Raw genomic sequence first — 11710 nt, 5'->3', positions numbered from 1 at the left:
GGGGAAACAAAACCAAAACAAATACTAACTAAGCACAAAATAACATAACTAAACCTAAAACACTGACAAGCACTTGGTTGGTCTGCTGCTGAGCAGGCATTGTGTTTTCAAAGTCCTCAGCCCTTGGCCACACCTTCTGCCCAGACAGGAAACAGCCACCTCCCCAAACCAGGTAACTCAAAGAAACAGAAACATAATTAATATAACAAAAATTTTTTTTTAAAAACCACACAATACTATTATGTGCGTGCTTCATAGTATCACAGTTAGGTTTAAGTGAAGACATATTACTGAAATAACTGCAAACGAAACTAATGAGGTGAATGTATGGACTGATTTTACCCATGTGTGGCTGATGCCATCACAGCAACAATGCCCCCCCCCCTCCTGTAATTTCCAATGGTAATTCACAAATGCAGGCAACCACATGGACTACCTGATAATATCACTAAACAAACATGACTGGAAAAAGGGAATAAGAATTATTTCACAACTTAAAAGGTTTTGTTTTTGATTTAACCATATACTGGCTAAAAAAATAACATACATGGTATCATGTGCCTTTGTTGGAAAAGTTTGGATGAGTTTTTTTCCATGCAACAATAACTGAGGGATGTTCCTGGTTATCTAGATCTCATTGTGTGGATTAGTTCTTGTCAGAATGATCTCATAAAGAAAGCACTATTTCTGTATTTATTAGCTTACATAACTTGTGTAACCTTTCCAAGAGCACATGTGTGTTATTTATTTTGTCTTTTGTCTCTATTACAAATGTAATTCAACCCTACTCAGCAGGTTTATGGAGACTCAATCCCAAGGTCACTTCAATCCATCAGTTCTTGTGTAAGAGCTAATGACAGCACCACAGCACTAGATCACTAACTTGGCTTATTCAGAAGGTTGTCATTGGAGTTCAGAAATGTTTCAAGATCCTATAATAATAATGATGAATGTGTTTGTATTGATGCAATGAAGCCACACAAACTTAGGGCACATGTGGCCGTCTTACCTGCAGATTTATCTGCATATAATCTAGACCTCCCGTCATTTCACTCATAGCCTAATGTAGCTATAACTTTTTAAAAGTGAAGTTTAAACTACACCCATTTTTTAAAGAGATTTAGGAGGTTAGAAATGAGCCAGATGATGGAGCTTATTCACTTGTCAACCTTTTGTGTTGTCTGCACAGACTCAGTGCTGTAAAAAAAGAAAAGTATTTGCCTTCTTCCTGATTTCTGGAAGAAATTTGTCACACTTACGTGTTTCAGACCATCAATAAAATTTCAAGAATTAGACAAACATAACCTGAGAAAAATACAAAATGCAGTTTTCAAGTAATAGTTTGATTTATTAAGGGATAAAACCTTTCCAAACCTACATGGCCTTATGTGAAAAAGTAACTGCCCCCTAACTGGTTGTGGAATGAAATAAAATGTAAATGTTTCTGATAAGCAGTGCTGGTCAAGTTACTTGAAAAAAGTAATCAGTAACTAATTACTGATTACCTCGCCCAAAAAGTAATCCTGTTACTTTACTGATGACTTATTTTCAAAAGTAATTAATTACTTAGTTACTTTTTAAAAACATGATTTACAACCTGAATAGGTAATAAAGCAATAGATCTTTCAGCCCAATTCTACTTTTTCTACATAATCCATCATACAAAATGTAATCAAATGGAAAAGTCTCTTTTTAAAACTTGTTTTATTAGTTTTAATCTTTTAACTTTATGCATAAAGCAAAAATTTAATTATATGCAACATTCTCTGACTGGAAGAAATTTGTTTAACATTTAAACCTATTTTCTGCACATTCCAGCACATAAAATAAAATAGTTTTTTGTGTTTACACTCACCCTTTCAAATAAATGCAAGTGAAACACAGCAGAAAATAAATAAAATCAAAGACTAGCAGTCCTGTTGCTCTATTTTCACCTGTATAGCAGGAGTGGGGCAGGTGGATGTTTGCCCTGGTGCAGATGTGCCGCAGCGGTCAGTGGAAGAATCCGCGAGTTTCTCGGTGAATTTCACATTCCCGTGGCAGCGTACTTGGTGCTTGCTTGGAAGTTTAGGGGGGGTGGGTTTTTCGCTGTAAAAAGAAGTTTTCTTCCCACGCAGTGAACAGAGGACGCTAATGTTTTTGTCACTTTTTACGGAATCAAACTCAAAGTAAGGTCAGTACTTCCATGCTTTAAATGCTGCACGGCCATAAGCTCTCCGGCACTCGATATATTATCCATTGTTGATCTTCACACGGCTGTTGCCACAAACATCGCACTCGCTTACGTCATTGTCATGAGACACTCTCGCAAAAAAAAAAAAAAATCATAGTTTTAGTAACGCAGCACGCTTATGGAATAGTAATCCCTTACTTTACTCGTTACTTGAAAAAGTAATCAGATTACAGTTACAAGTAACTGTACTGTTACTGCCCATCTCTGCAGATAAGTGACAATGAGTCTTTCACATTCCTTGCTGATTTGTTTTTCTCAGGCACACAGGATGGTTTTTTAGCATGAACGGCCAGTTGAAGGTCATGCCAAAGCATCTCAATCAGGTTTAAGTCTGGACTTTATAGGCCACTTCAAAACCTGAGAGCAGGAACTGATGGCCGGGCATTTTCTTTCAGGATTTTCTGGTAGACAGCAGAATTAATGGTTCCATCAATTATAGCAGTTCTCCAAGTCATGAAAGTTCAGTATAGCACAGTATCACCACAAGATTTGACTGTCGGTATGATGTTCTTTTTAATGAAATGCCAGGTTAGTTCAATGCGAGATGGAAAAGGACACAAACCTTTAAGAAAGGTCAACTTTTGTCTCATCTTGTCATGGCTACTGAACGGACTCACGCGCAGACAGTTCTTTCTAAGAGAACAAAAGGAGATTTATTTACAACAAGGATCACCTCAGTGCTATATATATGCACAGTGAGTTGGGAGGGAGGTCCAGGGCTCCAGGGAGAGAAGGAGGGGGGGAAATCCACACACACGCTTCCTCTTCCCCACAGTCACCGCCACAGCTCCTCCGCACACACGCACTCCTCTTCAGCCTCACTCGCTCCAAAACTCCACACACGCTGCCACACCCGGGCAGGTCCCGTGATTTGGTCCAGAAGAGGGATATCTACGCACAGAAGTTAACGTTAGTTCCACAGCAAAATACATACAGTGGATTCTTTTGAAAATGCCAAGAGCACGAACTCAGGAGGTTCAACGTTCCAGCGGTGAGCTGCTCTGTGCCACTGCCTTAAATAGCAGCTGGGGAAATCAGCCAGATCAGCAGCAGGTGGACACAATCACACAGGTGCGTGGGCCAAGAGCGAGAGCCCGTAACGAGCTCCATCCAGGCAGAGAGGAGGAGGAGAGACAAAGAAAACAAAAACGAACAACAACAACAACAAAACCTGTAGCCAGCGTGAGCCAACCAGAGAGACACGGGGACCGTGACACATCTGTCTAAAAGTCTTTAAGTTCATCAAAATATTTATTAATAAATGTCAGACGAGCCTTTATGTTCTTTTTGGTCGGCAGTGGTTTTCACATTGGAGCTCTCCCATGGAGGCCATTTTTTCCCAGTTTCTTTCTTATTGTTGAATCACGAGCACTGATCTTAACTGAGCTAAGTGAGGGATTCCTGATTGCTGTTCCTGATTTTATCCATTTGTGGATAATGGCTCTCAGTGTGGTTCAGTGGACTCCCAAAGGCTTAGAAATGGCTTTGTAACTATTTCCAGACTGACAGATGTCATCGAATTCATTTCTCATCTGTTCTTGAGTTTCTTTAGATCGTGGCATGATGTGGTGCTTTTTGAGATCTTTTAGCCTGCTTCACTTTTTCAGTCAGGTTTTATTTAAGTGATTTCCTTATTTCAGCAGGTCTGACATTAATCAGGCTTGAGCAAAAGTGAACTCAGCTTTCCAAAAAAACGTCTTAAATCACAGTTAATTTATGATTTAACAAGGTATCCATCCATTCGCCTCCGCTTATCCTCTTCAGGGTTGCGGGGGACGCCAGAGCCTGTCCAGGCTACACCCTGGACAGGTCGCCAGTCTGTTGCAGGGCTAACACATAGACAGAGACAACCATTTACGCTCACATTCACTCTCGCATTCACACCTATGGGCAATTTGGTGTTTCCAATTAACCTATCCCCACTGACTGCATGTCTCTGGACTGTGGGAGGAAGCCGGAGTATCCGGAAAGAACCCACACAAACACGGGGAGAACATGCAAACTCTACACAGAAAGACCCTGGCCTGATGGTGGAATTGAACTCTTGCTGTGAGGCAAGACTTGCATAATGTTTTTCCCCCTAATAAATGAAATTATTTAAAAACTGCATTTTGTATTGACTCATTACTTAAAAATACCCACACTGTGTGAATGTGACAGATGAGATATATTAGACAGAAAAACAACCCCCCATTTAGCTATCCTGACACAGTGATCAGGTTACCTCTGACCTCCAGCTGGATCGTGTGTCCGGTTCAAATTATCCTGACCTCATCTTAACCTCATCCTGGGGTTTCTGTTCGGCCCTCATCGGGACCTCTGACCTCCCTGTGGTACAGTATCTTATCTCATGTTTGGAAGCCCTTTTCATTTATCTGTTACAGTCCTTATTACATGATACAGTTATGCTGCAGAGACCATGATGGAGGAATAATGGTGTATAATTACACTGTGTGCCCAGTGAACAGATTATCTCATAGGAGATGAGTATATAGCAAGTTAATACCAGCTTTCTATGACAACAAGAGTTCAACACCAACAGGCACATACCCATATCTCCTATGACAAATTTACAAACAAAATGTATATTTTTCCCTCTTCACACTCTCACCTCTGATCTGTATAATCATCTGTTCATATAAAAGGCGTGAGTTTAATATAACTTTGGTATAGTTTACAAAACTTTAGTAAATCAACAGAATGGGAGAAAAGGACTAATAAAAAGTGGAACAATGGATAGTGAAGAATGTGAGGAGGGAGATGAACATTTAGGGAAAATAAGGAGGAGGAGTAGAATTGGCATCATGACAGGACGCAGGTGTGTTTACACTATGAGGCAGTGTTTCTGTGAGATTAGCACACTTTGGCAAAGTATATCACCAACAAAGCCTCAATAGCACTCACAGTTCTGACCCCTAACTGGCTGACACCTCCACTGGGACCACACTGCTGGGAAGCCCAAGACAACTGGCTACCCCCCATGTGTGTATGTGTGTGTGTGTGCTGACATGAAGATAGGGAGAAAAGACTATAAAACAACATATGAAATCATGTTGACTCCCTAGCTGACAAGTATTTTATCACATACAGCCTGAGGCCTGTTACACTCTGGCTCTTGAGAGGGAGCCCGCAAAGAAGGTAACACTTAGTTTGCTTTGCTCATTAATGCGACATAAGAATAGGGCCATTAGATTTAATCACCTCAACATGTGGAGTGGAAGATAAGGTGGGTGCACCAGCATCTGACTGTCATTTTGAACACATATGTAGGATGGTGTTTAGTCATGTTTCTCGCCATGTGGCATTATTGTGTTAAAACTTCAGGACATCATTACAAAGGGTACCATCTGACTATGGTTATGAAGCACACGTTCTGTAAAGCATGCCAGCGTTGTGATGAAAGCATCACTACATCAACAAGAGCAGCCAAAGACTACATACCCCCACCAAGGCTGAAAAATCCCCTTTCCACCAGTCTCCAGATCAAAAGTCTGGCGCCACATTTGTTTGGGACATTGTCTTGAAAAAAATCAACATCGTATGTTTTTTGATATGAGCATATGAAAAACTGGACATTTTGCCTGTTATTTAATCTGATATTAATTTTAATCAACCAGAAAAGTACAGAAGTAACTGTCTATGGTTTTTGAGTAGTCCTGCTAAGAGCTAACCCAATATCTAAGCTTTCTTAGAGGAAATTAGGAAAAATAAGCTGTTAATTTCTGAATCCAATAATAAATAAATCATAAAAACATATCATCAAACTAAGATAACTCAAGTAAATATGAAATGCCATTTTTAAAAAGATAATTTCATTCATTACGGAGAAAAAATATATCCAAACCTACCTAGTTCACTTTCACCAGCCACACCCAGGCCTGATTACTGCCAGACCTGTTGAATCAAGAAATCACTTAAATAGAAACTGACTGACAAAGTGAAGTAAGTTAAAATATCTCAAAAGGCACAACAGCATGCCACGATCTAAAGAAACTCAAGATGCCACTGACATCTACGAGTCTGGAAAGGGCTAGTTCTAACCCTTTGGGACTCCAGTAAAAATGATGACAAGCCACAAATGGAGAAAACTTGGAACAGTAGTGAACCTTCCCAGGAGTGGCCAGCCTACCAAAGTTACTCCAATAGCACATGAACGACTCATACAGGAGGTCATAAAAGAAGCCAAAACGACATCTGAAAAGCTACAGGCCTGACTCGTTCAAAAATTGCATAGTCAAGAGAGTTCCAAGGCAAAAACAAGTGCTGACCAAAACGTATACAAAGGGTTTTCTTACATTTGCTAAAAACGTTTTGATAATCCTCAAGACTTTTAGATTGATGAGACAAAAGTTGACTTTTCTGAAAGATTTGTGTCTCGTTAAATCTGGTGTAAAACACATATGGCATTTCATAAAAAGAACATCATGGTCAACACCCAAACATGGTGGTGGATGTGTAAAGGTCTGGGGCTGCTTTGATGCTTCAGGACCTGGGTGACTTGCAAAAACTGATGGAACTCTGAATTCTGCTCTCTACCAAAAAATCCTGAAGGAGAGTGTCTGACTATCAGTTCACATCCTGAAGCTCAAGGACATGGACATGGATTAAGCAGCAGGACAATGATTAGAAACCCACCAGCAAGTCCATGATGATTTTGGAGTGCTCAAGTCAAAGTCCAGACTTTAATCCAGTAGAGATGTTTGGCATGAACTTAATCCAGCTAATAGTTAGAGTAAATGTTGTAATTTGGATAATTTGTCATGTTAGCCACAATAACATTATGTTGGCTAACATCAAGCATTTTATATTTTAATGCATTACTTCATGTGATCTTTTTTATTGCCAGAGTCAGATCAAATCAGACAGAATTATTTTGTGGCACACCCCCTCAACTTTGATTTCCCATTCAGAAAGTTGTAGCAGACCAACAAAACCAGTTGGCAATCCAAGATGGCGGCACTGAACATAAATGGTTGTAAAACTGTAAACTTTTAGTCTGTGCTGCCACTGTTGTGCATTTTTGACTTACTTTGACTTACTGACTTACTCGAGATCCAAGTTCCATGGTAACTGGAACACAGCGTAATTCTTACAAAAATACAATGTTGGTCATAATCATGATTATATGGTGGACGTGAAATAGAGTTAGTGCGTTACAAAAAGGGAAACAGTTATTGGTGTAATTGGTCAGTGAAATATCAGGACATTCAGGGCATGTGCAATATTGGGGTTTATCCAGTATAACTGATATTGTCCTCTGTTGTCCATTCTTGTTGTCATTGTTTGTTCTAATATGATGTGATCACTGTTTCTGTCCTTTTCTCTATATACATGGTCTGTAAATAGTGTCTCTGTATGTTTTTACTAACTTCTGTGTTACACCAACCTGCCAGAGGGTCTGCAGATGGAAATTAGCCAAAGGCTATAATCTGGCATATTTACATTTGTTAAAAAGTTCATTTTCTATCATCTACTGATTTTGGTATCAAGAATTGTGAAATTTCCTTTGCACAGCTGTAATGTGCTGTGAAATCCTCAGTGTTACAAATGGAGCTTTATTGCCGGACAGACTAAAGTGGCATGGTTGCTGTTCTACATTGAGCATTCCTTTAATGAGTGACCATTACTTTTTTACCATTTTGTTTATACTTTCTCTTTATGGATAATAAATCCATCCATTTTCTTCTGCATATTTGTTCAATCAGTTTGAAAACACTTTTGATATCAAAATAGATATAATCAATCTTCCCGTCATGTAAATGAATGAAAAGTTTGCAGGAGTTTCTGCCACACAGAGGGATGCAGCGTGTGTGGGGAGTCAAGTCCACTTCCACAGCTGCAGTTTATATCTAAGATATTTCCCTAACCAGAGTTACCTTTGAAGTACAGCAGGAAGCTTACAGGAAACAATCCCACTACTTTGTTAAAATCTTACAACACAGGCTTTCCAAAGTCCCTGAGCTCATTTGCAGAGGTGAGCTTGCTATAGAGAAATACTCCTACTGATGAAAGCATGTTTCTGCCATTGAGAAAATCATCAGATGTATAAATTTGATATACTCCCACCCGGTAGTTCATTTGGTTTGGAGTGGAAATCTTAAAGGGAGAAAAGAGACAGCTCAAGAGATCTGTCAGTGAACTCTGCATCCTGAGTAAAACTGTTGAGTCTTTTATTGAAGCAACAGGAAAGCAACAAGCGAGTAGGAGACAGTTTGTCCCAGAAAGAGAACAGTCAGCAGTTTGTGTTAAGGAATCAATGGGGAATCTCTGTAATAGTAAAAGACCTCCGCTTACATCGCTCTTTTTAACCTAGCAGCACTATAAAGGGCTTTACAATATATGTCCCACTTCCCCATCTGCACACATGCTCGTCAACTTGAGATTCAATGTCATGTTCAAGGACACTTTGATACGTGGTGAGGCAGAGGATTGTACCAACTCACGATACCACCCGAGCTACAGCCACCCTGCTCGATTTCCTTTCCTTCTCAGTACCTACCCCTGAGGGCTGAGGTTATGCCACATCTATACACGTATTTTCTTACAAAGCTAAAAGACTTTTAACTTCAAAGTTAACTTTGATATCAAAGAGTCACACTCAGTATTTTTCGAATTTTCTTGTAGTTTCAGTTTGGTCATGCAGAAGAATTCGGTAACCTTCTTGGAGATCTCAGCAGGCAAACTTTTCTTTCCTTTTGTTTCATGGGTGTGATTATAAGAGGGATCTACAAGATTTCTTTCTTTGCTTCCAGGCAGCAGAGACTAATATGATAGAACAAAGGGTGTAAAGTTGCTTAACAGTTAAGTGTTAACGGGTTCAAGCTGAATATGAATCTGTTATGCAGGATAAATTGGTCTGCTCTCAATATTAAAGTTGCTAAACTAGTTATGACCTTCAGACAAAAGATACAATTGCTGCAGAATACATTGACTCAATAAGATAATTGCTGAGTTGCAGTTAACTATACAGTGATTGTTTTAGCACTGTTTTTTTGATGATTGCACAATGAGCAGCTCATTCTATAGACAGACCTAAACAGTGGTTGTCTTTCTAGTGTGTTGACTGTGCATCTACTATGTAGAAATTTAAGTGGAAAGATGTGACTGAGAGAATTTTTACTGCTTCTTGATCATGTGATGCAGTTTGTCTGTTTAACTGTGACATAATCACTTCTGGACCTTTCTGCGTTAACCTGGCCTGAACTCAGGAATGTACAGTTCTCGTTAAAACGCGTCAACAAAAAGAGAGCACAAAATTATCACGGACTATTTATGGAAGTAAACACATGTGCACACAAGTGTTTTAACTCTGATTACATTGTGCCTGCATGCATTCAATCTTGTTTTCATCACAAACACATCTGCGCATAGGTGCCCGAACGCTCACTCAAACTCATCTGCATGCTGATCCAATCGCTTCCTGCTAAAACACACAAACAGCCACACACGCATGAACAGAGCTTTGAGGCTTCAGGATATGGCCTCTCCAGGTTTAAAGCCTGGGTTGTTTTTCTTGGCACTGGTTACAGCAAAGCCTGCTGGGGGATATGGAGCAGCTCAGTGGCGCAACAGAAATGGCCCTAGGTTCGGTTCAGAAAACACAGAAATGCACAATCGATGTTATTCAGTCCATCTTCATCTGTAAAAGGCTGAAACAGAATCAGACACAGTGCTAATGTGTGGATTGAGTTTGAAGAGGAAGGACACCACATTACTGCTCAAGGCCACCCAAACCTTCCAGTCTTTATGTTCTTGTCTGTTGGCAGGGGTTAATCCCAGTCCTGTTAGTACAACTCTGTCTGACACATATGAGCTTGATGGTAGGAAACACATGGATAGTAAGACAATAGACAGTGGCAAAAGAGTCAGACAGACAACAGCATAACTATTCTCTGCTGCTTCACAAAAAGAGCAACTTCCCTCCTCTCTTTTCCCCTTTTTGTTTTTTGCCTATTGCCTAATGCTATTTGCTTGCAACTTGCATACCTGCTTACCTATAATGATTCTCTGTACTCTGTGCACCTTTAGTTTATCTTTCTGCATCCTACCTTATCTTTTTCTTTGTGAACAGTCTCTTGGTGATGACAGTCATATATGTAAGTTATTCTGTGTGTTGCACTTGACTGGTTCACTGTGAATGAAGGTGTGTTTATTTTGTAACCAGATATGCTAGCAGTATGCATAGTGACTCATATTTACAGCTGGAATCCCATATATGTTCTCCATATAACAATGTATAAAATGATGCATTTTATTTCTAGAGACAGGACATTCAGTCCTTCTGTGAGTTTATTCCAGATGCAAATGCATTGTTTTAATTTGCAGTAAAATGCCTACAAAAGTTTGACAAAATTCTTGTAGCTTAGTGTCTGATCTATTTTTAATGCAAGTATGCAGCCAGAAAACATGTGAGCCATTCATGATGTTGCACTGCAAGCTGAACAGCAAAGGTTTATGACAGTTTAAACTGTGTGGTAGCCATCAAAAATACTTATAGTAAAGATTTGGGTGAGTAAGTTTACTGTCAATCAACTTTGCAAATGCATAGTAGAAGTACATACATTCTTGAAAAAATATTTACATTTAGGGCAAAGACAACAAACTTCTTAAATCACTTTCAAAAAGATGTTTGTCTGAATGCATTTATGTCTTGTTGTCCATTAAAATGAAATGCACGGCTCTTTCCTTTCCAAATAAGTGCTGAGTGGTAGGACTTGCTTCTAGAAGGATCTTGACTGTTACTGTTCAGTGAACTGGTGAATTAGAAGCAGCCTAACACAGCCCTTTTAAGCAGTGCGTGTTAGAACCAAGAGAACTCATTAAGAGAAATAAAACAAGGCATGAAAGTAGCTGCCACTATTCATAAATTACCCCCTTATCTCTCAGTGGAGTTCCTGCGAATCAAAAGCTACCGGCCGCTCGCTGATTGACTTTTGAAGCACTCCCCTCACTAGCAACAGGTCACTTGGCGTCCTTACCGAACATAGACCTTTGACATTTTCAGCAGAAGGAAACCTTTAATGGACTTGAAGTGCGGTTTGTAAATTGATGAGAACCTTAATCACAGCCATGACGCCAGCAAAGAGCAAAACAAATCTCTGATTCATCTTCAGTAGTCCTGAAGTAATTGTTTCAGAATGCTTTGTCCTTGAGCCAATGAACCCAGGTTGAATATATATTAAAAAAAGAGGCAAATGTGGAGCAAACATAAGTCCTTGTCTGGATATAATATGTGTATATGATTGAATAATCTCATCGCACCTTGTGATTGTTTTGAAAATTATAGTGTTTCTTGCGTACGTATTTATGGAGGCTTGTTTGTGTGTGCTTTTATTGAGCAAGTGTGGCTGCAGGGTGTAAGAAAACTCTAAACTTTAATAACTAACAGGCCTGTGTAGCTCGTGGCAATCGGGGGAATGTTTATTTTGATGGATAAGCCAAGAGCGACCAGCTGGTTTTAGTTGGGAACAATACTGG

The sequence above is a fragment of the Rhamphochromis longiceps genome, linkage group LG23 (assembly GCF_057381845.1).
Source record: "Rhamphochromis longiceps isolate RC_006_pf linkage group LG23, R_longiceps_female_GT1.1, whole genome shotgun sequence".
NCBI classification, from domain to species: Eukaryota; Metazoa; Chordata; class Actinopteri; order Cichliformes; family Cichlidae; genus Rhamphochromis; species Rhamphochromis longiceps.
Note: the sequence above shows the minus strand (reverse complement) of the source record.